The 22,540-nt window shown below is 53.5% G+C and overlaps 69 non-coding genes across 69 annotated transcripts; 46 read left to right on the plus strand and 23 right to left on the minus strand.

Annotated features, from left to right (window-relative positions):
* The first annotated feature begins 138 nt into the window (after positions 1-138).
* Positions 139-211, plus strand: Trnav-aac (transfer RNA valine (anticodon AAC)). The gene has a single exon. It is a non-coding gene; the product is annotated as a tRNA-Val (tRNA).
* A 194-nt stretch (positions 212-405) lies between these two features.
* Trnap-agg (transfer RNA proline (anticodon AGG)) lies at positions 406-477 on the minus strand. The gene has a single exon. It is a non-coding gene; the product is annotated as a tRNA-Pro (tRNA).
* Positions 478-879: 402 nt separating this feature from the next.
* Trnav-cac (transfer RNA valine (anticodon CAC)) lies at positions 880-952 on the plus strand. Its single transcript has one exon. It is a non-coding gene; the product is annotated as a tRNA-Val (tRNA).
* Positions 953-1,109: 157 nt separating this feature from the next.
* On the plus strand, positions 1,110-1,182 carry Trnav-aac (transfer RNA valine (anticodon AAC)). Its single transcript has one exon. It is a non-coding gene; the product is annotated as a tRNA-Val (tRNA).
* A 194-nt stretch (positions 1,183-1,376) lies between these two features.
* On the minus strand, positions 1,377-1,448 carry Trnap-agg (transfer RNA proline (anticodon AGG)). Its single transcript has one exon. It is a non-coding gene; the product is annotated as a tRNA-Pro (tRNA).
* A 402-nt stretch (positions 1,449-1,850) lies between these two features.
* On the plus strand, positions 1,851-1,923 carry Trnav-cac (transfer RNA valine (anticodon CAC)). Its single transcript has one exon. It is a non-coding gene; the product is annotated as a tRNA-Val (tRNA).
* Positions 1,924-2,080: 157 nt separating this feature from the next.
* On the plus strand, positions 2,081-2,153 carry Trnav-aac (transfer RNA valine (anticodon AAC)). Its single transcript has one exon. It is a non-coding gene; the product is annotated as a tRNA-Val (tRNA).
* Positions 2,154-2,347: 194 nt separating this feature from the next.
* On the minus strand, positions 2,348-2,419 carry Trnap-agg (transfer RNA proline (anticodon AGG)). The gene has a single exon. It is a non-coding gene; the product is annotated as a tRNA-Pro (tRNA).
* Positions 2,420-2,821: 402 nt separating this feature from the next.
* Positions 2,822-2,894, plus strand: Trnav-cac (transfer RNA valine (anticodon CAC)). The gene has a single exon. It is a non-coding gene; the product is annotated as a tRNA-Val (tRNA).
* A 334-nt stretch (positions 2,895-3,228) lies between these two features.
* Trnav-cac (transfer RNA valine (anticodon CAC)) lies at positions 3,229-3,301 on the plus strand. Its single transcript has one exon. It is a non-coding gene; the product is annotated as a tRNA-Val (tRNA).
* Positions 3,302-3,458: 157 nt separating this feature from the next.
* Trnav-aac (transfer RNA valine (anticodon AAC)) lies at positions 3,459-3,531 on the plus strand. The gene has a single exon. It is a non-coding gene; the product is annotated as a tRNA-Val (tRNA).
* A 194-nt stretch (positions 3,532-3,725) lies between these two features.
* Positions 3,726-3,797, minus strand: Trnap-agg (transfer RNA proline (anticodon AGG)). Its single transcript has one exon. It is a non-coding gene; the product is annotated as a tRNA-Pro (tRNA).
* A 402-nt stretch (positions 3,798-4,199) lies between these two features.
* Trnav-cac (transfer RNA valine (anticodon CAC)) lies at positions 4,200-4,272 on the plus strand. The gene has a single exon. It is a non-coding gene; the product is annotated as a tRNA-Val (tRNA).
* Positions 4,273-4,429: 157 nt separating this feature from the next.
* Trnav-aac (transfer RNA valine (anticodon AAC)) lies at positions 4,430-4,502 on the plus strand. The gene has a single exon. It is a non-coding gene; the product is annotated as a tRNA-Val (tRNA).
* Positions 4,503-4,696: 194 nt separating this feature from the next.
* On the minus strand, positions 4,697-4,768 carry Trnap-agg (transfer RNA proline (anticodon AGG)). Its single transcript has one exon. It is a non-coding gene; the product is annotated as a tRNA-Pro (tRNA).
* Positions 4,769-5,170: 402 nt separating this feature from the next.
* Positions 5,171-5,243, plus strand: Trnav-cac (transfer RNA valine (anticodon CAC)). Its single transcript has one exon. It is a non-coding gene; the product is annotated as a tRNA-Val (tRNA).
* A 157-nt stretch (positions 5,244-5,400) lies between these two features.
* On the plus strand, positions 5,401-5,473 carry Trnav-aac (transfer RNA valine (anticodon AAC)). The gene has a single exon. It is a non-coding gene; the product is annotated as a tRNA-Val (tRNA).
* Positions 5,474-5,667: 194 nt separating this feature from the next.
* Trnap-agg (transfer RNA proline (anticodon AGG)) lies at positions 5,668-5,739 on the minus strand. The gene has a single exon. It is a non-coding gene; the product is annotated as a tRNA-Pro (tRNA).
* A 402-nt stretch (positions 5,740-6,141) lies between these two features.
* Positions 6,142-6,214, plus strand: Trnav-cac (transfer RNA valine (anticodon CAC)). Its single transcript has one exon. It is a non-coding gene; the product is annotated as a tRNA-Val (tRNA).
* A 157-nt stretch (positions 6,215-6,371) lies between these two features.
* On the plus strand, positions 6,372-6,444 carry Trnav-aac (transfer RNA valine (anticodon AAC)). The gene has a single exon. It is a non-coding gene; the product is annotated as a tRNA-Val (tRNA).
* A 194-nt stretch (positions 6,445-6,638) lies between these two features.
* On the minus strand, positions 6,639-6,710 carry Trnap-agg (transfer RNA proline (anticodon AGG)). Its single transcript has one exon. It is a non-coding gene; the product is annotated as a tRNA-Pro (tRNA).
* A 402-nt stretch (positions 6,711-7,112) lies between these two features.
* Positions 7,113-7,185, plus strand: Trnav-cac (transfer RNA valine (anticodon CAC)). Its single transcript has one exon. It is a non-coding gene; the product is annotated as a tRNA-Val (tRNA).
* Positions 7,186-7,342: 157 nt separating this feature from the next.
* Positions 7,343-7,415, plus strand: Trnav-aac (transfer RNA valine (anticodon AAC)). The gene has a single exon. It is a non-coding gene; the product is annotated as a tRNA-Val (tRNA).
* Positions 7,416-7,608: 193 nt separating this feature from the next.
* On the minus strand, positions 7,609-7,680 carry Trnap-agg (transfer RNA proline (anticodon AGG)). Its single transcript has one exon. It is a non-coding gene; the product is annotated as a tRNA-Pro (tRNA).
* A 402-nt stretch (positions 7,681-8,082) lies between these two features.
* On the plus strand, positions 8,083-8,155 carry Trnav-cac (transfer RNA valine (anticodon CAC)). The gene has a single exon. It is a non-coding gene; the product is annotated as a tRNA-Val (tRNA).
* Positions 8,156-8,312: 157 nt separating this feature from the next.
* On the plus strand, positions 8,313-8,385 carry Trnav-aac (transfer RNA valine (anticodon AAC)). Its single transcript has one exon. It is a non-coding gene; the product is annotated as a tRNA-Val (tRNA).
* Positions 8,386-8,579: 194 nt separating this feature from the next.
* On the minus strand, positions 8,580-8,651 carry Trnap-agg (transfer RNA proline (anticodon AGG)). The gene has a single exon. It is a non-coding gene; the product is annotated as a tRNA-Pro (tRNA).
* Positions 8,652-9,053: 402 nt separating this feature from the next.
* Positions 9,054-9,126, plus strand: Trnav-cac (transfer RNA valine (anticodon CAC)). The gene has a single exon. It is a non-coding gene; the product is annotated as a tRNA-Val (tRNA).
* A 157-nt stretch (positions 9,127-9,283) lies between these two features.
* Positions 9,284-9,356, plus strand: Trnav-aac (transfer RNA valine (anticodon AAC)). Its single transcript has one exon. It is a non-coding gene; the product is annotated as a tRNA-Val (tRNA).
* A 194-nt stretch (positions 9,357-9,550) lies between these two features.
* On the minus strand, positions 9,551-9,622 carry Trnap-agg (transfer RNA proline (anticodon AGG)). The gene has a single exon. It is a non-coding gene; the product is annotated as a tRNA-Pro (tRNA).
* Positions 9,623-10,024: 402 nt separating this feature from the next.
* Trnav-cac (transfer RNA valine (anticodon CAC)) lies at positions 10,025-10,097 on the plus strand. Its single transcript has one exon. It is a non-coding gene; the product is annotated as a tRNA-Val (tRNA).
* A 157-nt stretch (positions 10,098-10,254) lies between these two features.
* On the plus strand, positions 10,255-10,327 carry Trnav-aac (transfer RNA valine (anticodon AAC)). Its single transcript has one exon. It is a non-coding gene; the product is annotated as a tRNA-Val (tRNA).
* Positions 10,328-10,521: 194 nt separating this feature from the next.
* Positions 10,522-10,593, minus strand: Trnap-agg (transfer RNA proline (anticodon AGG)). Its single transcript has one exon. It is a non-coding gene; the product is annotated as a tRNA-Pro (tRNA).
* Positions 10,594-10,995: 402 nt separating this feature from the next.
* Trnav-cac (transfer RNA valine (anticodon CAC)) lies at positions 10,996-11,068 on the plus strand. The gene has a single exon. It is a non-coding gene; the product is annotated as a tRNA-Val (tRNA).
* A 157-nt stretch (positions 11,069-11,225) lies between these two features.
* Trnav-aac (transfer RNA valine (anticodon AAC)) lies at positions 11,226-11,298 on the plus strand. The gene has a single exon. It is a non-coding gene; the product is annotated as a tRNA-Val (tRNA).
* Positions 11,299-11,492: 194 nt separating this feature from the next.
* Trnap-agg (transfer RNA proline (anticodon AGG)) lies at positions 11,493-11,564 on the minus strand. Its single transcript has one exon. It is a non-coding gene; the product is annotated as a tRNA-Pro (tRNA).
* A 402-nt stretch (positions 11,565-11,966) lies between these two features.
* Positions 11,967-12,039, plus strand: Trnav-cac (transfer RNA valine (anticodon CAC)). Its single transcript has one exon. It is a non-coding gene; the product is annotated as a tRNA-Val (tRNA).
* Positions 12,040-12,196: 157 nt separating this feature from the next.
* Trnav-aac (transfer RNA valine (anticodon AAC)) lies at positions 12,197-12,269 on the plus strand. The gene has a single exon. It is a non-coding gene; the product is annotated as a tRNA-Val (tRNA).
* A 193-nt stretch (positions 12,270-12,462) lies between these two features.
* Trnap-agg (transfer RNA proline (anticodon AGG)) lies at positions 12,463-12,534 on the minus strand. Its single transcript has one exon. It is a non-coding gene; the product is annotated as a tRNA-Pro (tRNA).
* Positions 12,535-12,936: 402 nt separating this feature from the next.
* Trnav-cac (transfer RNA valine (anticodon CAC)) lies at positions 12,937-13,009 on the plus strand. Its single transcript has one exon. It is a non-coding gene; the product is annotated as a tRNA-Val (tRNA).
* Positions 13,010-13,166: 157 nt separating this feature from the next.
* On the plus strand, positions 13,167-13,239 carry Trnav-aac (transfer RNA valine (anticodon AAC)). Its single transcript has one exon. It is a non-coding gene; the product is annotated as a tRNA-Val (tRNA).
* Positions 13,240-13,433: 194 nt separating this feature from the next.
* On the minus strand, positions 13,434-13,505 carry Trnap-agg (transfer RNA proline (anticodon AGG)). Its single transcript has one exon. It is a non-coding gene; the product is annotated as a tRNA-Pro (tRNA).
* A 402-nt stretch (positions 13,506-13,907) lies between these two features.
* Positions 13,908-13,980, plus strand: Trnav-cac (transfer RNA valine (anticodon CAC)). Its single transcript has one exon. It is a non-coding gene; the product is annotated as a tRNA-Val (tRNA).
* A 157-nt stretch (positions 13,981-14,137) lies between these two features.
* Positions 14,138-14,210, plus strand: Trnav-aac (transfer RNA valine (anticodon AAC)). Its single transcript has one exon. It is a non-coding gene; the product is annotated as a tRNA-Val (tRNA).
* A 194-nt stretch (positions 14,211-14,404) lies between these two features.
* Positions 14,405-14,476, minus strand: Trnap-agg (transfer RNA proline (anticodon AGG)). Its single transcript has one exon. It is a non-coding gene; the product is annotated as a tRNA-Pro (tRNA).
* Positions 14,477-14,878: 402 nt separating this feature from the next.
* Trnav-cac (transfer RNA valine (anticodon CAC)) lies at positions 14,879-14,951 on the plus strand. Its single transcript has one exon. It is a non-coding gene; the product is annotated as a tRNA-Val (tRNA).
* A 157-nt stretch (positions 14,952-15,108) lies between these two features.
* Positions 15,109-15,181, plus strand: Trnav-aac (transfer RNA valine (anticodon AAC)). The gene has a single exon. It is a non-coding gene; the product is annotated as a tRNA-Val (tRNA).
* Positions 15,182-15,375: 194 nt separating this feature from the next.
* Positions 15,376-15,447, minus strand: Trnap-agg (transfer RNA proline (anticodon AGG)). The gene has a single exon. It is a non-coding gene; the product is annotated as a tRNA-Pro (tRNA).
* A 402-nt stretch (positions 15,448-15,849) lies between these two features.
* Trnav-cac (transfer RNA valine (anticodon CAC)) lies at positions 15,850-15,922 on the plus strand. Its single transcript has one exon. It is a non-coding gene; the product is annotated as a tRNA-Val (tRNA).
* A 157-nt stretch (positions 15,923-16,079) lies between these two features.
* On the plus strand, positions 16,080-16,152 carry Trnav-aac (transfer RNA valine (anticodon AAC)). The gene has a single exon. It is a non-coding gene; the product is annotated as a tRNA-Val (tRNA).
* Positions 16,153-16,346: 194 nt separating this feature from the next.
* Trnap-agg (transfer RNA proline (anticodon AGG)) lies at positions 16,347-16,418 on the minus strand. The gene has a single exon. It is a non-coding gene; the product is annotated as a tRNA-Pro (tRNA).
* A 402-nt stretch (positions 16,419-16,820) lies between these two features.
* Positions 16,821-16,893, plus strand: Trnav-cac (transfer RNA valine (anticodon CAC)). The gene has a single exon. It is a non-coding gene; the product is annotated as a tRNA-Val (tRNA).
* Positions 16,894-17,050: 157 nt separating this feature from the next.
* On the plus strand, positions 17,051-17,123 carry Trnav-aac (transfer RNA valine (anticodon AAC)). The gene has a single exon. It is a non-coding gene; the product is annotated as a tRNA-Val (tRNA).
* Positions 17,124-17,317: 194 nt separating this feature from the next.
* Trnap-agg (transfer RNA proline (anticodon AGG)) lies at positions 17,318-17,389 on the minus strand. The gene has a single exon. It is a non-coding gene; the product is annotated as a tRNA-Pro (tRNA).
* Positions 17,390-17,791: 402 nt separating this feature from the next.
* Positions 17,792-17,864, plus strand: Trnav-cac (transfer RNA valine (anticodon CAC)). The gene has a single exon. It is a non-coding gene; the product is annotated as a tRNA-Val (tRNA).
* Positions 17,865-18,021: 157 nt separating this feature from the next.
* On the plus strand, positions 18,022-18,094 carry Trnav-aac (transfer RNA valine (anticodon AAC)). Its single transcript has one exon. It is a non-coding gene; the product is annotated as a tRNA-Val (tRNA).
* A 194-nt stretch (positions 18,095-18,288) lies between these two features.
* Trnap-agg (transfer RNA proline (anticodon AGG)) lies at positions 18,289-18,360 on the minus strand. The gene has a single exon. It is a non-coding gene; the product is annotated as a tRNA-Pro (tRNA).
* A 402-nt stretch (positions 18,361-18,762) lies between these two features.
* On the plus strand, positions 18,763-18,835 carry Trnav-cac (transfer RNA valine (anticodon CAC)). Its single transcript has one exon. It is a non-coding gene; the product is annotated as a tRNA-Val (tRNA).
* Positions 18,836-18,992: 157 nt separating this feature from the next.
* On the plus strand, positions 18,993-19,065 carry Trnav-aac (transfer RNA valine (anticodon AAC)). Its single transcript has one exon. It is a non-coding gene; the product is annotated as a tRNA-Val (tRNA).
* Positions 19,066-19,259: 194 nt separating this feature from the next.
* Trnap-agg (transfer RNA proline (anticodon AGG)) lies at positions 19,260-19,331 on the minus strand. The gene has a single exon. It is a non-coding gene; the product is annotated as a tRNA-Pro (tRNA).
* Positions 19,332-19,733: 402 nt separating this feature from the next.
* Positions 19,734-19,806, plus strand: Trnav-cac (transfer RNA valine (anticodon CAC)). The gene has a single exon. It is a non-coding gene; the product is annotated as a tRNA-Val (tRNA).
* Positions 19,807-19,963: 157 nt separating this feature from the next.
* On the plus strand, positions 19,964-20,036 carry Trnav-aac (transfer RNA valine (anticodon AAC)). Its single transcript has one exon. It is a non-coding gene; the product is annotated as a tRNA-Val (tRNA).
* Positions 20,037-20,230: 194 nt separating this feature from the next.
* Trnap-agg (transfer RNA proline (anticodon AGG)) lies at positions 20,231-20,302 on the minus strand. The gene has a single exon. It is a non-coding gene; the product is annotated as a tRNA-Pro (tRNA).
* A 402-nt stretch (positions 20,303-20,704) lies between these two features.
* On the plus strand, positions 20,705-20,777 carry Trnav-cac (transfer RNA valine (anticodon CAC)). The gene has a single exon. It is a non-coding gene; the product is annotated as a tRNA-Val (tRNA).
* A 157-nt stretch (positions 20,778-20,934) lies between these two features.
* On the plus strand, positions 20,935-21,007 carry Trnav-aac (transfer RNA valine (anticodon AAC)). The gene has a single exon. It is a non-coding gene; the product is annotated as a tRNA-Val (tRNA).
* A 194-nt stretch (positions 21,008-21,201) lies between these two features.
* Trnap-agg (transfer RNA proline (anticodon AGG)) lies at positions 21,202-21,273 on the minus strand. The gene has a single exon. It is a non-coding gene; the product is annotated as a tRNA-Pro (tRNA).
* A 402-nt stretch (positions 21,274-21,675) lies between these two features.
* Positions 21,676-21,748, plus strand: Trnav-cac (transfer RNA valine (anticodon CAC)). Its single transcript has one exon. It is a non-coding gene; the product is annotated as a tRNA-Val (tRNA).
* A 157-nt stretch (positions 21,749-21,905) lies between these two features.
* Trnav-aac (transfer RNA valine (anticodon AAC)) lies at positions 21,906-21,978 on the plus strand. Its single transcript has one exon. It is a non-coding gene; the product is annotated as a tRNA-Val (tRNA).
* A 194-nt stretch (positions 21,979-22,172) lies between these two features.
* On the minus strand, positions 22,173-22,244 carry Trnap-agg (transfer RNA proline (anticodon AGG)). Its single transcript has one exon. It is a non-coding gene; the product is annotated as a tRNA-Pro (tRNA).
* Between the last annotated feature and the right edge of the window lie 296 nt (positions 22,245-22,540).

The following is a 22,540-nucleotide window of genomic DNA, read 5'->3' on the forward strand; positions in this document are numbered from 1 at the left end:
GTATTGTCCTCCAATGAGCCACGTCGTGTGTGGATTTGCTGCATGTCCCTTCGTTTGCAAGTACCACATTTATTGAATTTTTTAGTTACGATGGCAACATCACTATAAGTTGTCTGTGAAGTAAGGTGCACACAAGCAGTTTCCGTGGTGTAGCGGTTATCACGTCTGCCTAACACGCAGAAGGTCCCCGGTTCGATCCCGGGCGGAAACACATTTTCATCACTTTAAGCAAGACGTACTAACATGCATCTGCTACCATCTGTACCCGAAACCTTCGTAATCGCCTTCACGCGTCGGACCCGAGTGTCAATTGCTCACATCGAATAAGAAATTCATTAGATATTGACGGCGAGCTTTTTGCGCTGACTCAGCCACTGACGTGCGATCAGTTTGCACAAAACGCTAGGGCTCGTCCGGGATTTGAACCCGGGACCTCCTGCACCCTAAGCAGGAATCATACCCCTAGACCAACGAGCCCTGTGACACGGCGAATGCCAATTATTCCAGTCCCTCGATGTCGTCCAGGGTGCCCTGAAAGTCTCGTGTACGCTGGCGGAATGGGGGCGGCGCGAATTCCCGCGGTCGGCGGCCTTCCTGGGCTATTGGTACCTTCATGTAGAGCTGCCGCTGGGCTCGCACTGCCTGCTGCTGAGAAAGTGATTGCTTTTGCTGATATGACTTGCAATAACGACTGCGCGAAGCGCCGCTATCTCGTTAGGGGTGCTACGGCAGACACCCTCTCGAGCACCCCGAAGACTTCTTGAGCCCTCGGCTGTGATGGGTTCCTGGCTGACTAAGGAACTGGCGTGTGTGCATTCGCGGACGAGAGAAAGTCTGAGGCAAGTTCGAGTGAACAACGATGGACTCCTCGGGTCCGTCGTTTCCGTAGTGTAGCGGTTATCACGTCTGCTTCACACGCAGAAGGTCCCCGGTTCGATCCCGGGCGGGAACAGTATTTTCCTGCCTATGTCGTATTGTCCTCCAATGAGCCACGTCGTGTGTGGATCTGCTGCATGTCCCTTCGTTTGCAAGTACCACATTTATTGAATTTTTTAGTTACGATGGCAACATCACTATAAGTTGTCTGTGAAGTAAGGTGCACACAAGCAGTTTCCGTGGTGTAGCGGTTATCACGTCTGCCTAACACGAAGAAGGTCCCCGGTTCGATCCCGGGTGGAAACACTTTTTCATCACTTTAAGCAAGACGTACTAACATGCATCTGCTACCATCTGTACCCGAAACCTTCGTAATCGCCTTCACGCGTCGGACCCGAGTGTCAATTGCTCACATCGAATAAGAAATTCATTTGATATTGACGGCGAGCTTTTTGCGCTGACTCAGCCACTGACGTGCGATCAGTTTGCACAAAACGCTAGGGCTCGTCCGGGATTTGAACCCGGGACCTCCTGCACCCTAAGCAGGAATCATACCCCTAGACCAACGAGCCCTGTGACACGGCGAATGCCAATTATTCCAGTCCCTCGATGTCGTCCAGGGTGCCCTGAAAGTCTCGTGTACGCTGGCGGAATGGGGGCGGCGCGAATTCCCGCGGTCGGCGGCCTTCCTGGGCTATTGGTACCTTCATGTAGAGCTGCCGCTGGGCTCGCACTGCCTGCTGCTGAGAAAGTGATTGCTTTTGCTGATATGACTTGCAATAACGACTGCGCGAAGCGCCGCTATCTCGTTAGGGGTGCTACGGCAGACACCCTCTCGAGCACCCCGAAGACTTCTTGAGCCCTCGGCTGTGATGGGTTCCTGGCTGACTAAGGAACTGGCGTGTGTGCATTCGCGGACGAGAGAAAGTCTGAGGCAAGTTCGAGTGAACAACGATGGACTCCTCGGGTCCGTCGTTTCCGTAGTGTAGCGGTTATCACGTCTGCTTCACACGCAGAAGGTCCCCGGTTCGATCCCGGGCGGGAACAGTATTTTCCTGCCTATGTCGTATTGTCCTCCAATGAGCCACGTCGTGTGTGGATCTGCTGCATGTCCCTTCGTTTGCAAGTACCACATTTATTGAATTTTTTAGTTACGATGGCAACATCACTATAAGTTGTCTGTGAAGTAAGGTGCACACAAGCAGTTTCCGTGGTGTAGCGGTTATCACGTCTGCCTAACACGAAGAAGGTCCCCGGTTCGATCCCGGGTGGAAACACTTTTTCATCACTTTAAGCAAGACGTACTAACATGCATCTGCTACCATCTGTACCCGAAACCTTCGTAATCGCCTTCACGCGTCGGACCCGAGTGTCAATTGCTCACATCGAATAAGAAATTCATTTGATATTGACGGCGAGCTTTTTGCGCTGACTCAGCCACTGACGTGCGATCAGTTTGCACAAAACACTAGGGCTCGTCCGGGATTTGAACCCGGGACCTCCTGCACCCTAAGCAGGAATCATACCCCTAGACCAACGAGCCCTGTGACACGGCGAATGCCAATTATTCCGGTCCCTCGATGTCGTCCAGGGTGCCCTGAAAGTCTCGTGTACGCTGGCGGAATGGGGGCGGCGCGAATTCCCGCGGTCGGCGGCCTTCCTGGGCTATTGGTACCTTCATGTAGAGCTGCCGCTGGGCTCGCACTGCCTGCTGCTGAGAAAGTGATTGCTTTTGCTGATATGACTTGCAATAACGACTGCGCGAAGCGCCGCTATCTCGTTAGGGGTGCTACGGCAGACACCCTCTCGAGCACCCCGAAGACTTCTTGAGCCCTCGGCTGTGATGGGTTCCTGGCTGACTAAGGAACTGGCGTGTGTGCATTCGCGGACGAGAGAAAGTCTGAGGCAAGTTCGAGTGAACAACGATGGACTCCTCGGGTCCGTCGTTTCCGTAGTGTAGCGGTTATCACGTCTGCTTCACACGCAGAAGGTCCCCGGTTCGATCCCGGGCGGGAACAGTATTTTCCTGCCTATGTCGTATTGTCCTCCAATGAGCCACGTCGTGTGTGGATCTGCTGCATGTCCCTTCGTTTGCTGCCGCTGGGCTCGCACTGCCTGCTGCTGAGAAAGTGATTGCTTTTGCTGATATGACTTGCAATAACGACTGCGCGAAGCGCCGCTATCTCGTTAGGGGTGCTACGGCAGACACCCTCTCGAGCACCCCGAAGACTTCTTGAGCCCTCGGCTGTGATGGGTTCCTGGCTGACTAAGGAACTGGCGTGTGTGCATTCGCGGACGAGAGAAAGTCTGAGGCAAGTTCGAGTGAACAACGATGGACTCCTCGGGTCCGTCGTTTCCGTAGTGTAGCGGTTATCACGTCTGCTTCACACGCAGAAGGTCCCCGGTTCGATCCCGGGCGGGAACAGTATTTTCCTGCCTATGTCGTATTGTCCTCCAATGAGCCACGTCGTGTGTGGATCTGCTGCATGTCCCTTCGTTTGCAAGTACCACATTTATTGAATTTTTTAGTTACGATGGCAACATCACTATAAGTTGTCTGTGAAGTAAGGTGCACACAAGCAGTTTCCGTGGTGTAGCGGTTATCACGTCTGCCTAACACGAAGAAGGTCCCCGGTTCGATCCCGGGTGGAAACACTTTTTCATCACTTTAAGCAAGACGTACTAACATGCATCTGCTACCATCTGTACCCGAAACCTTCGTAATCGCCTTCACGCGTCGGACCCGAGTGTCAATTGCTCACATCGAATAAGAAATTCATTTGATATTGACGGCGAGCTTTTTGCGCTGACTCAGCCACTGACGTGCGATCAGTTTGCACAAAACGCTAGGGCTCGTCCGGGATTTGAACCCGGGACCTCCTGCACCCTAAGCAGGAATCATACCCCTAGACCAACGAGCCCTGTGACACGGCGAATGCCAATTATTCCAGTCCCTCGATGTCGTCCAGGGTGCCCTGAAAGTCTCGTGTACGCTGGCGGAATGGGGGCGGCGCGAATTCCCGCGGTCGGCGGCCTTCCTGGGCTATTGGTACCTTCATGTAGAGCTGCCGCTGGGCTCGCACTGCCTGCTGCTGAGAAAGTGATTGCTTTTGCTGATATGACTTGCAATAACGACTGCGCGAAGCGCCGCTATCTCGTTAGGGGTGCTACGGCAGACACCCTCTCGAGCACCCCGAAGACTTCTTGAGCCCTCGGCTGTGATGGGTTCCTGGCTGACTAAGGAACTGGCGTGTGTGCATTCGCGGACGAGAGAAAGTCTGAGGCAAGTTCGAGTGAACAACGATGGACTCCTCGGGTCCGTCGTTTCCGTAGTGTAGCGGTTATCACGTCTGCTTCACACGCAGAAGGTCCCCGGTTCGATCCCGGGCGGGAACAGTATTTTCCTGCCTATGTCGTATTGTCCTCCAATGAGCCACGTCGTGTGTGGATTTGCTGCATGTCCCTTCGTTTGCAAGTACCACATTTATTGAATTTTTTAGTTACGATGGCAACATCACTATAAGTTGTCTGTGAAGTAAGGTGCACACAAGCAGTTTCCGTGGTGTAGCGGTTATCACGTCTGCCTAACACGCAGAAGGTCCCCGGTTCGATCCCGGGCGGAAACACATTTTCATCACTTTAAGCAAGACGTACTAACATGCATCTGCTACCATCTGTACCCGAAACCTTCGTAATCGCCTTCACGCGTCGGACCCGAGTGTCAATTGCTCACATCGAATAAGAAATTCATTAGATATTGACGGCGAGCTTTTTGCGCTGACTCAGCCACTGACGTGCGATCAGTTTGCACAAAACGCTAGGGCTCGTCCGGGATTTGAACCCGGGACCTCCTGCACCCTAAGCAGGAATCATACCCCTAGACCAACGAGCCCTGTGACACGGCGAATGCCAATTATTCCAGTCCCTCGATGTCGTCCAGGGTGCCCTGAAAGTCTCGTGTACGCTGGCGGAATGGGGGCGGCGCGAATTCCCGCGGTCGGCGGCCTTCCTGGGCTATTGGTACCTTCATGTAGAGCTGCCGCTGGGCTCGCACTGCCTGCTGCTGAGAAAGTGATTGCTTTTGCTGATATGACTTGCAATAACGACTGCGCGAAGCGCCGCTATCTCGTTAGGGGTGCTACGGCAGACACCCTCTCGAGCACCCCGAAGACTTCTTGAGCCCTCGGCTGTGATGGGTTCCTGGCTGACTAAGGAACTGGCGTGTGTGCATTCGCGGACGAGAGAAAGTCTGAGGCAAGTTCGAGTGAACAACGATGGACTCCTCGGGTCCGTCGTTTCCGTAGTGTAGCGGTTATCACGTCTGCTTCACACGCAGAAGGTCCCCGGTTCGATCCCGGGCGGGAACAGTATTTTCCTGCCTATGTCGTATTGTCCTCCAATGAGCCACGTCGTGTGTGGATCTGCTGCATGTCCCTTCGTTTGCAAGTACCACATTTATTGAATTTTTTAGTTACGATGGCAACATCACTATAAGTTGTCTGTGAAGTAAGGTGCACACAAGCAGTTTCCGTGGTGTAGCGGTTATCACGTCTGCCTAACACGAAGAAGGTCCCCGGTTCGATCCCGGGTGGAAACACTTTTTCATCACTTTAAGCAAGACGTACTAACATGCATCTGCTACCATCTGTACCCGAAACCTTCGTAATCGCCTTCACGCGTCGGACCCGAGTGTCAATTGCTCACATCGAATAAGAAATTCATTTGATATTGACGGCGAGCTTTTTGCGCTGACTCAGCCACTGACGTGCGATCAGTTTGCACAAAACGCTAGGGCTCGTCCGGGATTTGAACCCGGGACCTCCTGCACCCTAAGCAGGAATCATACCCCTAGACCAACGAGCCCTGTGACACGGCGAATGCCAATTATTCCAGTCCCTCGATGTCGTCCAGGGTGCCCTGAAAGTCTCGTGTACGCTGGCGGAATGGGGGCGGCGCGAATTCCCGCGGTCGGCGGCCTTCCTGGGCTATTGGTACCTTCATGTAGAGCTGCCGCTGGGCTCGCACTGCCTGCTGCTGAGAAAGTGATTGCTTTTGCTGATATGAGTTGCAATAACGACTGCGCGAAGCGCCGCTATCTCGTTAGGGGTGCTACGGCAGACACCCTCTCGAGCACCCCGAAGACTTCTTGAGCCCTCGGCTGTGATGGGTTCCTGGCTGACTAAGGAACTGGCGTGTGTGCATTCGCGGACGAGAGAAAGTCTGAGGCAAGTTCGAGTGAACAACGATGGACTCCTCGGGTCCGTCGTTTCCGTAGTGTAGCGGTTATCACGTCTGCTTCACACGCAGAAGGTCCCCGGTTCGATCCCGGGCGGGAACAGTATTTTCCTGCCTATGTCGTATTGTCCTCCAATGAGCCACGTCGTGTGTGGATCTGCTGCATGTCCCTTCGTTTGCAAGTACCACATTTATTGAATTTTTTAGTTACGATGGCAACATCACTATAAGTTGTCTGTGAAGTAAGGTGCACACAAGCAGTTTCCGTGGTGTAGCGGTTATCACGTCTGCCTAACACGAAGAAGGTCCCCGGTTCGATCCCGGGTGGAAACACTTTTTCATCACTTTAAGCAAGACGTACTAACATGCATCTGCTACCATCTGTACCCGAAACCTTCGTAATCGCCTTCACGCGTCGGACCCGAGTGTCAATTGCTCACATCGAATAAGAAATTCATTTGATATTGACGGCGAGCTTTTTGCGCTGACTCAGCCACTGACGTGCGATCAGTTTGCACAAAACACTAGGGCTCGTCCGGGATTTGAACCCGGGACCTCCTGCACCCTAAGCAGGAATCATACCCCTAGACCAACGAGCCCTGTGACACGGCGAATGCCAATTATTCCGGTCCCTCGATGTCGTCCAGGGTGCCCTGAAAGTCTCGTGTACGCTGGCGGAATGGGGGCGGCGCGAATTCCCGCGGTCGGCGGCCTTCCTGGGCTATTGGTACCTTCATGTAGAGCTGCCGCTGGGCTCGCACTGCCTGCTGCTGAGAAAGTGATTGCTTTTGCTGATATGACTTGCAATAACGACTGCGCGAAGCGCCGCTATCTCGTTAGGGGTGCTACGGCAGACACCCTCTCGAGCACCCCGAAGACTTCTTGAGCCCTCGGCTGTGATGGGTTCCTGGCTGACTAAGGAACTGGCGTGTGTGCATTCGCGGACGAGAGAAAGTCTGAGGCAAGTTCGAGTGAACAACGATGGACTCCTCGGGTCCGTCGTTTCCGTAGTGTAGCGGTTATCACGTCTGCTTCACACGCAGAAGGTCCCCGGTTCGATCCCGGGCGGGAACAGTATTTTCCTGCCTATGTCGTATTGTCCTCCAATGAGCCACGTCGTGTGTGGATCTGCTGCATGTCCCTTCGTTTGCAAGTACCACATTTATTGAATTTTTTAGTTACGATGGCAACATCACTATAAGTTGTCTGTGAAGTAAGGTGCACACAAGCAGTTTCCGTGGTGTAGCGGTTATCACGTCTGCCTAACACGAAGAAGGTCCCCGGTTCGATCCCGGGTGGAAACACTTTTTCATCACTTTAAGCAAGACGTACTAACATGCATCTGCTACCATCTGTACCCGAAACCTTCGTAATCGCCTTCACGCGTCGGACCCGAGTGTCAATTGCTCACATCGAATAAGAAATTCATTTGATATTGACGGCGAGCATTTGCGCTGACTCAGCCACTGACGTGCGATCAGTTTGCACAAAACGCTAGGGCTCGTCCGGGATTTGAACCCGGGACCTCCTGCACCCTAAGCAGGAATCATACCCCTAGACCAACGAGCCCTGTGACACGGCGAATGCCAATTATTCCAGTCCCTCGATGTCGTCCAGGGTGCCCTGAAAGTCTCGTGTACGCTGGCGGAATGGGGGCGGCGCGAATTCCCGCGGTCGGCGGCCTTCCTGGGCTATTGGTACCTTCATGTAGAGCTGCCGCTGGGCTCGCACTGCCTGCTGCTGAGAAAGTGATTGCTTTTGCTGATATGACTTGCAATAACGACTGCGCGAAGCGCCGCTATCTCGTTAGGGGTGCTACGGCAGACACCCTCTCGAGCACCCCGAAGACTTCTTGAGCCCTCGGCTGTGATGGGTTCCTGGCTGACTAAGGAACTGGCGTGTGTGCATTCGCGGACGAGAGAAAGTCTGAGGCAAGTTCGAGTGAACAACGATGGACTCCTCGGGTCCGTCGTTTCCGTAGTGTAGCGGTTATCACGTCTGCTTCACACGCAGAAGGTCCCCGGTTCGATCCCGGGCGGGAACAGTATTTTCCTGCCTATGTCGTATTGTCCTCCAATGAGCCACGTCGTGTGTGGATCTGCTGCATGTCCCTTCGTTTGCAAGTACCACATTTATTGAATTTTTTAGTTACGATGGCAACATCACTATAAGTTGTCTGTGAAGTAAGGTGCACACAAGCAGTTTCCGTGGTGTAGCGGTTATCACGTCTGCCTAACACGCAGAAGGTCCCCGGTTCGATCCCGGGCGGAAACACTTTTTCATCACTTTAAGCAAGACGTACTAACATGCATCTGCTACCATCTGTACCCGAAACCTTCGTAATCGCCTTCACGCGTCGGACCCGAGTGTCAATTGCTCACATCGAATAAGAAATTCATTTGATATTGACGGCGAGCTTTTTGCGCTGACTCAGCCACTGACGTGCGATCAGTTTGCACAAAACGCTAGGGCTCGTCCGGGATTTGAACCCGGGACCTCCTGCACCCTAAGCAGGAATCATACCCCTAGACCAACGAGCCCTGTGACACGGCGAATGCCAATTATTCCAGTCCCTCGATGTCGTCCAGGGTGCCCTGAAAGTCTCGTGTACGCTGGCGGAATGGGGGCGGCGCGAATTCCCGCGGTCGGCGGCCTTCCTGGGCTATTGGTACCTTCATGTAGAGCTGCCGCTGGGCTCGCACTGCCTGCTGCTGAGAAAGTGATTGCTTTTGCTGATATGACTTGCAATAACGACTGCGCGAAGCGCCGCTATCTCGTTAGGGGTGCTACGGCAGACACCCTCTCGAGCACCCCGAAGACTTCTTGAGCCCTCGGCTGTGATGGGTTCCAGGCTGACAAAGGAACTGTCGTGTGTGCATTCGCGGACGAGAGAAAGTCTGAGGCAAGTTCGAGTGAACAAGGATGGACTCCTCGGGTCCGTCGTTTCCGTAGTGTAGCGGTTATCACGTCTGCTTCACACGCAGAAGGTCCCCGGTTCGATCCCGGGCGGGAACAGTATTTTCCTGCCTATGTCGTATTGTCCTCCAATGAGCCACGTCGTGTGTGGATCTGCTGCATGTCCCTTCGTTTGCAAGTACCACATTTATTGAATTTTTTAGTTACGATGGCAACATCACTATAAGTTGTCTGTGAAGTAAGGTGCACACAAGCAGTTTCCGTGGTGTAGCGGTTATCACGTCTGCCTAACACGCAGAAGGTCCCCGGTTCGATCCCGGGCGGAAACACTTTTTCATCACTTTAAGCAAGACGTACTAACATGCATCTGCTACCATCTGTACCCGAAACCTTCGTAATCGCCTTCACGCGTCGGACCCGAGTGTCAATTGCTCACATCGAATAAGAAATTCATTAGATATTGACGGCGAGCTTTTTGCGCTGACTCAGCCACTGACGTGCGATCAGTTTGCACAAAACGCTAGGGCTCGTCCGGGATTTGAACCCGGGACCTCCTGCACCCTAAGCAGGAATCATACCCCTAGACCAACGAGCCCTGTGACACGGCGAATGCCAATTATTCCAGTCCCTCGATGTCGTCCAGGGTGCCCTGAAAGTCTCGTGTACGCTGGCGGAATGGGGGCGGCGCGAATTCCCGCGGTCGGCGGCCTTCCTGGGCTATTGGTACCTTCATGTAGAGCTGCCGCTGGGCTCGCACTGCCTGCTGCTGAGAAAGTGATTGCTTTTGCTGATATGACTTGCAATAACGACTGCGCGAAGCGCCGCTATCTCGTTAGGGGTGCTACGGCAGACACCCTCTCGAGCACCCCGAAGACTTCTTGAGCCCTCGGCTGTGATGGGTTCCTGGCTGACTAAGGAACTGGCGTGTGTGCATTCGCGGACGAGAGAAAGTCTGAGGCAAGTTCGAGTGAACAACGATGGACTCCTCGGGTCCGTCGTTTCCGTAGTGTAGCGGTTATCACGTCTGCTTCACACGCAGAAGGTCCCCGGTTCGATCCCGGGCGGGAACAGTATTTTCCTGCCTATGTCGTATTGTCCTCCAATGAGCCACGTCGTGTGTGGATCTGCTGCATGTCCCTTCGTTTGCAAGTACCACATTTATTGAATTTTTTAGTTACGATGGCAACATCACTATAAGTTGTCTGTGAAGTAAGGTGCACACAAGCAGTTTCCGTGGTGTAGCGGTTATCACGTCTGCCTAACACGAAGAAGGTCCCCGGTTCGATCCCGGGTGGAAACACTTTTTCATCACTTTAAGCAAGACGTACTAACATGCATCTGCTACCATCTGTACCCGAAACCTTCGTAATCGCCTTCACGCGTCGGACCCGAGTGTCAATTGCTCACATCGAATAAGAAATTCATTTGATATTGACGGCGAGCTTTTTGCGCTGACTCAGCCACTGACGTGCGATCAGTTTGCACAAAACGCTAGGGCTCGTCCGGGATTTGAACCCGGGACCTCCTGCACCCTAAGCAGGAATCATACCCCTAGACCAACGAGCCCTGTGACACGGCGAATGCCAATTATTCCAGTCCCTCGATGTCGTCCAGGGTGCCCTGAAAGTCTCGTGTACGCTGGCGGAATGGGGGCGGCGCGAATTCCCGCGGTCGGCGGCCTTCCTGGGCTATTGGTACCTTCATGTAGAGCTGCCGCTGGGCTCGCACTGCCTGCTGCTGAGAAAGTGATTGCTTTTGCTGATATGAGTTGCAATAACGACTGCGCGAAGCGCCGCTATCTCGTTAGGGGTGCTACGGCAGACACCCTCTCGAGCACCCCGAAGACTTCTTGAGCCCTCGGCTGTGATGGGTTCCTGGCTGACTAAGGAACTGGCGTGTGTGCATTCGCGGACGAGAGAAAGTCTGAGGCAAGTTCGAGTGAACAACGATGGACTCCTCGGGTCCGTCGTTTCCGTAGTGTAGCGGTTATCACGTCTGCTTCACACGCAGAAGGTCCCCGGTTCGATCCCGGGCGGGAACAGTATTTTCCTGCCTATGTCGTATTGTCCTCCAATGAGCCACGTCGTGTGTGGATCTGCTGCATGTCCCTTCGTTTGCAAGTACCACATTTATTGAATTTTTTAGTTACGATGGCAACATCACTATAAGTTGTCTGTGAAGTAAGGTGCACACAAGCAGTTTCCGTGGTGTAGCGGTTATCACGTCTGCCTAACACGAAGAAGGTCCCCGGTTCGATCCCGGGTGGAAACACTTTTTCATCACTTTAAGCAAGACGTACTAACATGCATCTGCTACCATCTGTACCCGAAACCTTCGTAATCGCCTTCACGCGTCGGACCCGAGTGTCAATTGCTCACATCGAATAAGAAATTCATTTGATATTGACGGCGAGCTTTTTGCGCTGACTCAGCCACTGACGTGCGATCAGTTTGCACAAAACACTAGGGCTCGTCCGGGATTTGAACCCGGGACCTCCTGCACCCTAAGCAGGAATCATACCCCTAGACCAACGAGCCCTGTGACACGGCGAATGCCAATTATTCCGGTCCCTCGATGTCGTCCAGGGTGCCCTGAAAGTCTCGTGTACGCTGGCGGAATGGGGGCGGCGCGAATTCCCGCGGTCGGCGGCCTTCCTGGGCTATTGGTACCTTCATGTAGAGCTGCCGCTGGGCTCGCACTGCCTGCTGCTGAGAAAGTGATTGCTTTTGCTGATATGACTTGCAATAACGACTGCGCGAAGCGCCGCTATCTCGTTAGGGGTGCTACGGCAGACACCCTCTCGAGCACCCCGAAGACTTCTTGAGCCCTCGGCTGTGATGGGTTCCTGGCTGACTAAGGAACTGGCGTGTGTGCATTCGCGGACGAGAGAAAGTCTGAGGCAAGTTCGAGTGAACAACGATGGACTCCTCGGGTCCGTCGTTTCCGTAGTGTAGCGGTTATCACGTCTGCTTCACACGCAGAAGGTCCCCGGTTCGATCCCGGGCGGGAACAGTATTTTCCTGCCTATGTCGTATTGTCCTCCAATGAGCCACGTCGTGTGTGGATCTGCTGCATGTCCCTTCGTTTGCAAGTACCACATTTATTGAATTTTTTAGTTACGATGGCAACATCACTATAAGTTGTCTGTGAAGTAAGGTGCACACAAGCAGTTTCCGTGGTGTAGCGGTTATCACGTCTGCCTAACACGAAGAAGGTCCCCGGTTCGATCCCGGGTGGAAACACTTTTTCATCACTTTAAGCAAGACGTACTAACATGCATCTGCTACCATCTGTACCCGAAACCTTCGTAATCGCCTTCACGCGTCGGACCCGAGTGTCAATTGCTCACATCGAATAAGAAATTCATTTGATATTGACGGCGAGCATTTGCGCTGACTCAGCCACTGACGTGCGATCAGTTTGCACAAAACGCTAGGGCTCGTCCGGGATTTGAACCCGGGACCTCCTGCACCCTAAGCAGGAATCATACCCCTAGACCAACGAGCCCTGTGACACGGCGAATGCCAATTATTCCAGTCCCTCGATGTCGTCCAGGGTGCCCTGAAAGTCTCGTGTACGCTGGCGGAATGGGGGCGGCGCGAATTCCCGCGGTCGGCGGCCTTCCTGGGCTATTGGTACCTTCATGTAGAGCTGCCGCTGGGCTCGCACTGCCTGCTGCTGAGAAAGTGATTGCTTTTGCTGATATGACTTGCAATAACGACTGCGCGAAGCGCCGCTATCTCGTTAGGGGTGCTACGGCAGACACCCTCTCGAGCACCCCGAAGACTTCTTGAGCCCTCGGCTGTGATGGGTTCCTGGCTGACTAAGGAACTGGCGTGTGTGCATTCGCGGACGAGAGAAAGTCTGAGGCAAGTTCGAGTGAACAACGATGGACTCCTCGGGTCCGTCGTTTCCGTAGTGTAGCGGTTATCACGTCTGCTTCACACGCAGAAGGTCCCCGGTTCGATCCCGGGCGGGAACAGTATTTTCCTGCCTATGTCGTATTGTCCTCCAATGAGCCACGTCGTGTGTGGATCTGCTGCATGTCCCTTCGTTTGCAAGTACCACATTTATTGAATTTTTTAGTTACGATGGCAACATCACTATAAGTTGTCTGTGAAGTAAGGTGCACACAAGCAGTTTCCGTGGTGTAGCGGTTATCACGTCTGCCTAACACGCAGAAGGTCCCCGGTTCGATCCCGGGCGGAAACACTTTTTCATCACTTTAAGCAAGACGTACTAACATGCATCTGCTACCATCTGTACCCGAAACCTTCGTAATCGCCTTCACGCGTCGGACCCGAGTGTCAATTGCTCACATCGAATAAGAAATTCATTTGATATTGACGGCGAGCTTTTTGCGCTGACTCAGCCACTGACGTGCGATCAGTTTGCACAAAACGCTAGGGCTCGTCCGGGATTTGAACCCGGGACCTCCTGCACCCTAAGCAGGAATCATACCCCTAGACCAACGAGCCCTGTGACACGGCGAATGCCAATTATTCCAGTCCCTCGATGTCGTCCAGGGTGCCCTGAAAGTCTCGTGTACGCTGGCGGAATGGGGGCGGCGCGAATTCCCGCGGTCGGCGGCCTTCCTGGGCTATTGGTACCTTCATGTAGAGCTGCCGCTGGGCTCGCACTGCCTGCTGCTGAGAAAGTGATTGCTTTTGCTGATATGACTTGCAATAACGACTGCGCGAAGCGCCGCTATCTCGTTAGGGGTGCTACGGCAGACACCCTCTCGAGCACCCCGAAGACTTCTTGAGCCCTCGGCTGTGATGGGTTCCAGGCTGACAAAGGAACTGTCGTGTGTGCATTCGCGGACGAGAGAAAGTCTGAGGCAAGTTCGAGTGAACAAGGATGGACTCCTCGGGTCCGTCGTTTCCGTAGTGTAGCGGTTATCACGTCTGCTTCACACGCAGAAGGTCCCCGGTTCGATCCCGGGCGGGAACAGTATTTTCCTGCCTATGTCGTATTGTCCTCCAATGAGCCACGTCGTGTGTGGATCTGCTGCATGTCCCTTCGTTTGCAAGTACCACATTTATTGAATTTTTTAGTTACGATGGCAACATCACTATAAGTTGTCTGTGAAGTAAGGTGCACACAAGCAGTTTCCGTGGTGTAGCGGTTATCACGTCTGCCTAACACGCAGAAGGTCCCCGGTTCGATCCCGGGCGGAAACACTTTTTCATCACTTTAAGCAAGACGTACTAACATGCATCTGCTACCATCTGTACCCGAAACCTTCGTAATCGCCTTCACGCGTCGGACCCGAGTGTCAATTGCTCACATCGAATAAGAAATTCATTTGATATTGACGGCGAGCTTTTTGCGCTGACTCAGCCACTGACGTGCGATCAGTTTGCACAAAACGCTAGGGCTCGTCCGGGATTTGAACCCGGGACCTCCTGCACCCTAAGCAGGAATCATACCCCTAGACCAACGAGCCCTGTGACACGGCGAATGCCAATTATTCCAGTCCCTGGATGTCGTCCAGGGTGCCCTGAAAGTCTCGTGTACGCTGGCGGAATGGGGGCGGCGCGAATTCCCGCGGTCGGCGGCCTTCCTGGGCTATCGGTACCTTCATGTAGAGCTGCCGCTGGGCTCGCACTGCCTGCTGCTGAGAAAGTGATTGCTTTTGCTGATATGACTTGCAATAACGACTGCGCGAAGCGCCGCTATCTCGTTAGGGGTGCTACGGCAGACACCCTCTCGAGCACCCCGAAGACTTCTTGAGCCCTCGGCTGTGATGGGTTCCAGGCTGACAAAGGAACTGTCGTGTGTGCATTCGCGGACGAGAGAAAGTCTGAGGCAAGTTCGAGTGAACAAGGATGGACTCCTCGAGTCCGTCGTTTCCGTAGTGTAGCGGTTATCACGTCTGCTTCACACGCAGAAGGTCCCCGGTTCGATCCCGGGCGGGAACAGTATTTTCCTGCCTATGTCGTATTGTCCTCCAATGAGCCACGTCGTGTGTGGATCTGCTGCATGTCCCTTCGTTTGCAAGTACCACATTTATTGAATTTTTTAGTTACGATGGCAACATCACTATAAGTTGTCTGTGAAGTAAGGTGCACACAAGCAGTTTCCGTGGTGTAGCGGTTATCACGTCTGCCTAACACGCAGAAGGTCCCCGGTTCGATCCCGGGCGGAAACACTTTTTCATCACTTTAAGCAAGACGTACTAACATGCATCTGCTACCATCTGTACCCGAAACCTTCGTAATCGCCTTCACGCGTCGGACCCGAGTGTCAATTGCTCACATCGAATAAGAAATTCATTTGATATTGACGGCGAGCTTTTTGCGCTGACTCAGCCACTGACGTGCGATCAGTTTGCACAAAACGCTAGGGCTCGTCCGGGATTTGAACCCGGGACCTCCTGCACCCTAAGCAGGAATCATACCCCTAGACCAACGAGCCCTGTGACACGGCGAATGCCAATTATTCCAGTCCCTGGATGTCGTCCAGGGTGCCCTGAAAGTCTCGTGTACGCTGGCGGAATGGGGGCGGCGCGAATTCCCGCGGTCGGCGGCCTTCCTGGGCTATTGGTACCTTCATGTAGAGCTGCCGCTGGGCTCGCACTGCCTGCTGCTGAGAAAGTGATTGCTTTTGCTGATATGAGTTGCAATAACGACTGCGCGAAGCGCCGCTATCTCGTTAGGGGTGCTACGGCAGACACCCTCTCGAGCACCCCGAAGACTTCTTGAGCCCTCGGCTGTGATGGGTTCCAGGCTGACAAAGGAACTGTCGTGTGTGCATTCGCGGACGAGAGAAAGTCTGAGGCAAGTTCGAGTGAACAAGGATGGACTCCTCGAGTCCGTCGTTTCCGTAGTGTAGCGGTTATCACGTCTGCTTCACACGCAGAAGGTCCCCGGTTGGATCCCGGGCGGGAACAGTATTTTCCTGCCTATGTCGTATTGTCCTCCAATGAGCCACGTCGTGTGTGGATCTGCTGCATGTCCCTTCGTTTGCAAGTACCACATTTATTGAATTTTTTAGTTACGATGGCAACATCACTATAAGTTGTCTGTGAAGTAAGGTGCACACAAGCAGTTTCCGTGGTGTAGCGGTTATCACGTCTGCCTAACACGAAGAAGGTCCCCGGTTCGATCCCGGGTGGAAACACTTTTTCATCACTTTAAGCAAGACGTACTAACATGCATCTGCTACCATCTGTACCCGAAACCTTCGTAATCGCCTTCACGCGTCGGACCCGAGTGTCAATTGCTCACATCGAATAAGAAATTCATTTGATATTGACGGCGAGCTTTTTGCGCTGACTCAGCCACTGACGTGCGATCAGTTTGCACAAAACGCTAGGGCTCGTCCGGGATTTGAACCCGGGACCTCCTGCACCCTAAGCAGGAATCATACCCCTAGACCAACGAGCCCTGTGACACGGCGAATGCCAATTATTCCAGTCCCTCGATGTCGTCCAGGGTGCCCTGAAAGTCTCGTGTACGCTGGCGGAATGGGGGCGGCGCGAATTCCCGCGGTCGGCGGTATTCCTGGGCTATTGGTATCTTCATGTAGAGCTGCCGCTGGGCTCGCACTGCCTGCTGCTGAGAAAGTGATTGCTTTTGCTGATATGACTTGCAATAACGACTGCGCGAAGCGCCGCTATCTCGTTAGGGGTGCTACGGCAGACACCCTCTCGAGCACCCCGAAGACTTCTTGAGCCCTCGGCTGTGATGGGTTCCAGGCTGACAAAGGAACTGTCGTGTGTGCATTCGCGGACGAGAGAAAGTCTGAGGCAAGTTCGAGTGAACAAGGATGGACTCCTCGGGTCCGTCGTTTCCGTAGTGTAGCGGTTATCACGTCTGCTTCACACGCAGAAGGTCCCCGGTTCGATCCCGGGCGGGAACAGTATTTTCCTGCCTATGTCGTATTGTCCTCCAATGAGCCACGTCGTGTGTGGATCTGCTGCATGTCCCTTCGTTTGCAAGTACCACATTTATTGAATTTTTTAGTTACGATGGCAACATCACTATAAGTTGTCTGTGAAGTAAGGTGCACACAAGCAGTTTCCGTGGTGTAGCGGTTATCACGTCTGCCTAACACGCAGAAGGTCCCCGGTTCGATCCCGGGCGGAAACACTTTTTCATCACTTTAAGCAAGACGTACTAACATGCATCTGCTACCATCTGTACCCGAAACCTTCGTAATCGCCTTCACGCGTCGGACCCGAGTGTCAATTGCTCACATCGAATAAGAAATTCATTTGATATTGACGGCGAGCTTTTTGCGCTGACTCAGCCACTGACGTGCGATCAGTTTGCACAAAACGCTAGGGCTCGTCCGGGATTTGAACCCGGGACCTCCTGCACCCTAAGCAGGAATCATACCCCTAGACCAACGAGCCCTGTGACACGGCGAATGCCAATTATTCCAGTCCCTGGATGTCGTCCAGGGTGCCCTGAAAGTCTCGTGTACGCTGGCGGAATGGGGGCGGCGCGAATTCCCGCGGTCGGCGGCCTTCCTGGGCTATCGGTACCTTCATGTAGAGCTGCCGCTGGGCTCGCACTGCCTGCTGCTGAGAAAGTGATTGCTTTTGCTGATATGACTTGCAATAACGACTGCGCGAAGCGCCGCTATCTCGTTAGGGGTGCTACGGCAGACACCCTCTCGAGCACCCCGAAGACTTCTTGAGCCCTCGGCTGTGATGGGTTCCAGGCTGACAAAGGAACTGTCGTGTGTGCATTCGCGGACGAGAGAAAGTCTGAGGCAAGTTCGAGTGAACAAGGATGGACTCCTCGAGTCCGTCGTTTCCGTAGTGTAGCGGTTATCACGTCTGCTTCACACGCAGAAGGTCCCCGGTTCGATCCCGGGCGGGAACAGTATTTTCCTGCCTATGTCGTATTGTCCTCCAATGAGCCACGTCGTGTGTGGATCTGCTGCATGTCCCTTCGTTTGCAAGTACCACATTTATTGAATTTTTTAGTTACGATGGCAACATCACTATAAGTTGTCTGTGAAGTAAGGTGCACACAAGCAGTTTCCGTGGTGTAGCGGTTATCACGTCTGCCTAACACGCAGAAGGTCCCCGGTTCGATCCCGGGCGGAAACACTTTTTCATCACTTTAAGCAAGACGTACTAACATGCATCTGCTACCATCTGTACCCGAAACCTTCGTAATCGCCTTCACGCGTCGGACCCGAGTGTCAATTGCTCACATCGAATAAGAAATTCATTTGATATTGACGGCGAGCTTTTTGCGCTGACTCAGCCACTGACGTGCGATCAGTTTGCACAAAACGCTAGGGCTCGTCCGGGATTTGAACCCGGGACCTCCTGCACCCTAAGCAGGAATCATACCCCTAGACCAACGAGCCCTGTGACACGGCGAATGCCAATTATTCCAGTCCCTGGATGTCGTCCAGGGTGCCCTGAAAGTCTCGTGTACGCTGGCGGAATGGGGGCGGCGCGAATTCCCGCGGTCGGCGGCCTTCCTGGGCTATTGGTACCTTCATGTAGAGCTGCCGCTGGGCTCGCACTGCCTGCTGCTGAGAAAGTGATTGCTTTTGCTGATATGAGTTGCAATAACGACTGCGCGAAGCGCCGCTATCTCGTTAGGGGTGCTACGGCAGACACCCTCTCGAGCACCCCGAAGACTTCTTGAGCCCTCGGCTGTGATGGGTTCCAGGCTGACAAAGGAACTGTCGTGTGTGCATTCGCGGACGAGAGAAAGTCTGAGGCAAGTTCGAGTGAACAAGGATGGACTCCTCGAGTCCGTCGTTTCCGTAGTGTAGCGGTTATCACGTCTGCTTCACACGCAGAAGGTCCCCGGTTGGATCCCGGGCGGGAACAGTATTTTCCTGCCTATGTCGTATTGTCCTCCAATGAGCCACGTCGTGTGTGGATCTGCTGCATGTCCCTTCGTTTGCAAGTACCACATTTATTGAATTTTTTAGTTACGATGGCAACATCACTATAAGTTGTCTGTGAAGTAAGGTGCACACAAGCAGTTTCCGTGGTGTAGCGGTTATCACGTCTGCCTAACACGAAGAAGGTCCCCGGTTCGATCCCGGGTGGAAACACTTTTTCATCACTTTAAGCAAGACGTACTAACATGCATCTGCTACCATCTGTACCCGAAACCTTCGTAATCGCCTTCACGCGTCGGACCCGAGTGTCAATTGCTCACATCGAATAAGAAATTCATTTGATATTGACGGCGAGCTTTTTGCGCTGACTCAGCCACTGACGTGCGATCAGTTTGCACAAAACGCTAGGGCTCGTCCGGGATTTGAACCCGGGACCTCCTGCACCCTAAGCAGGAATCATACCCCTAGACCAACGAGCCCTGTGACACGGCGAATGCCAATTATTCCAGTCCCTCGATGTCGTCCAGGGTGCCCTGAAAGTCTCGTGTACGCTGGCGGAATGGGGGCGGCGCGAATTCCCGCGGTCGGCGGTATTCCTGGGCTATTGGTATCTTCATGTAGAGCTGCCGCTGGGCTCGCACTGCCTGCTGCTGAGAAAGTGATTGCTTTTGCTGATATGACTTGCAATAACGACTGCGCGAAGCGCCGCTATCTCGTTAGGGGTGCTACGGCAGACACCCTCTCGAGCACCCCGAAGACTTCTTGAGCCCTCGGCTGTGATGGGTTCCAGGCTGACAAAGGAACTGTCGTGTGTGCATTCGCGGACGAGAGAAAGTCTGAGGCAAGTTCGAGTGAACAAGGATGGACTCCTCGGGTCCGTCGTTTCCGTAGTGTAGCGGTTATCACGTCTGCTTCACACGCAGAAGGTCCCCGGTTCGATCCCGGGCGGGAACAGTATTTTCCTGCCTATGTCGTATTGTCCTCCAATGAGCCACGTCGTGTGTGGATCTGCTGCATGTCCCTTCGTTTGCAAGTACCACATTTATTGAATTTTTTAGTTACGATGGCAACATCACTATAAGTTGTCTGTGAAGTAAGGTGCACACAAGCAGTTTCCGTGGTGTAGCGGTTATCACGTCTGCCTAACACGAAGAAGGTCCCCGGTTCGATCCCGGGTGGAAACACTTTTTCATCACTTTAAGCAAGACGTACTAACATGCATCTGCTACCATCTGTACCCGAAACCTTCGTAATCGCCTTCACGCGTCGGACCCGAGTGTCAATTGCTCACATCGAATAAGAAATTCATTTGATATTGACGGCGAGCTTTTTGCGCTGACTCAGCCACTGACGTGCGATCAGTTTGCACAAAACGCTAGGGCTCGTCCGGGATTTGAACCCGGGACCTCCTGCACCCTAAGCAGGAATCATACCCCTAGACCAACGAGCCCTGTGACACGGCGAATGCCAATTATTCCAGTCCCTCGATGTCGTCCAGGGTGCCCTGAAAGTCTCGTGTACGCTGGCGGAATGGGGGCGGCGCGAATTCCCGCGGTCGGCGGCCTTCCTGGGCTATTGGTATCTTCATGTAGAGCTGCCGCTGGGCTCGCACTGCCTGCTGCTGAGAAAGTGATTGCTTTTGCTGATATGAGTTGCAATAACGACTGCGCGAAGCGCCGCTATCTCGTTAGGGGTGCTACGGCAGACACCCTCTCGAGCACCCCGAAGACTTCTTGAGCCCTCGGCTGTGATGGGTTCCAGGCTGACAAAGGAACTGTCGTGTGTGCATTCGCGGACGAGAGAAAGTCTGAGGCAAGTTTGAGTGAACAAGGATGGACTCCTCGGGTCCGTCGTTTCCGTAGTGTAGCGGTTATCACGTCTGCTTCACACGCAGAAGGTCCCCGGTTCGATCCCGGGCGGGAACAGTATTTTCCTGCCTATGTCGTATTGTCCTCCAATGAGCCACGTCGTGTGTGGATCTGCTGCATGTCCCTTCGTTTGCAAGTACCACATTTATTGAATTTTTTAGTTACGATGGCAACATCACTATAAGTTGTCTGTGAAGTAAGAAGCACACAAGCAGTTTCCGTGGTGTAGCGGTTATCACGTCTGCCTAACACGCAGAAGGTCCCCGGTTCGATCCCGGGCGGAAACACTTTTTCATCACTTTAAGCAAGACGTACTAACATGCATCTGCTACCATCTGTACCCGAAACCTTCGTAATCGCCTTCACGCGTCGGACCCGAGTGTCAATTGCTCACATCGAATAAGAAATTCATTAGACATTGACGGCGAGCTTTTTGCGCTGACTCAGCCACTGACGTGCGATCAGTTTGCACAAAACGCTAGGGCTCGTCCGGGATTTGAACCCGGGACCTCCTGCACCCTAAGCAGGAATCATACCCCTAGACCAACGAGCCCTGTGACACGGCGAATGCCAATTATTCCAGTCCCTCGATGTCGTCCAGGGTGCCCTGAAAGTCTCGTGTACGCTGGCGGAATGGGGGCGGCGCGAATTCCCGCGGTCGGCGGCCTTCCTGGGCTATTGGTATCTTCATGTAGAGCTGCCGCTGGGCTCGCACTGCCTGCTGCTGAGAAAGTGATTGCTTTTGCTGATATGACTTGCAATAACGACTGCGCGAAGCGCCGCTATCTCGTTAGGGGTGCTACGGCAGACACCCTCTCGAGCACCCCGAAGACTTCTTGAGCCCTCGGCTGTGATGGGTTCCAGGCTGACAAAGGAACTGTCGTGTGTGCATTCGCGGACGAGAGAAAGTCTGAGGCAAGTTCGAGTGAACAAGGATGGACTCCTCGGGTCCGTCGTTTCCGTAGTGTAGCGGTTATCACGTCTGCTTCACACGCAGAAGGTCCCCGGTTCGATCCCGGGCGGGAACAGTATTTTCCTGCCTATGTCGTATTGTCCTCCAATGAGCCACGTCGTGTGTGGATCTGCTGCATGTCCCTTCGTTTGCAAGTACCACATTTATTGAATTTTTTAGTTACGATGGCAACATCACTATAAGTTGTCTGTGAAGTAAGGTGCACACAAGCAGTTTCCGTGGTGTAGCGGTTATCACGTCTGCCTAACACGCAGAAGGTCCCCGGTTCGATAGCGGGCGGAAACACTTTTTCATCACTTTAAGCAAGACGTACTAACATGCATCTGCTACCATCTGTACCCGAAACCTTCGTAATCGCCTTCACGCGTCGGACCCGAGTGTCAATTGCTCACATCGAATAAGAAATTCATTTGATATTGACGGCGAGCTTTTTGCGCTGACTCAGCCACTGACGTGCGATCAGTTTGCACAAAACGCTAGGGCTCGTCCGGGATTTGAACCCGGGACCTCCTGCACCCTAAGCAGGAATCATACCCCTAGACCAACGAGCCCTGTGACACGGCGAATGCCAATTATTCCAGTCCCTGGATGTCGTCCAGGGTGCCCTGAAAGTCTCGTGTACGCTGGCGGAATGGGGGCGGCGCGAATTCCCGCGGTCGGCGGCCTTCCTGGGCTATCGGTACCTTCATGTAGAGCTGCCGCTGGGCTCGCACTGCCTGCTGCTGAGAAAGTGATTGCTTTTGCTGATATGACTTGCAATAACGACTGCGCGAAGCGCCGCTATCTCGTTAGGGGTGCTACGGCAGACACCCTCTCGAGCACCCCGAAGACTTCTTGAGCCCTCGGC

The sequence above is a fragment of the Schistocerca serialis genome, chromosome 2 (genome assembly GCF_023864345.2).
Source record: "Schistocerca serialis cubense isolate TAMUIC-IGC-003099 chromosome 2, iqSchSeri2.2, whole genome shotgun sequence".
Classification (NCBI taxonomy): domain Eukaryota; kingdom Metazoa; phylum Arthropoda; class Insecta; order Orthoptera; family Acrididae; genus Schistocerca; species Schistocerca serialis.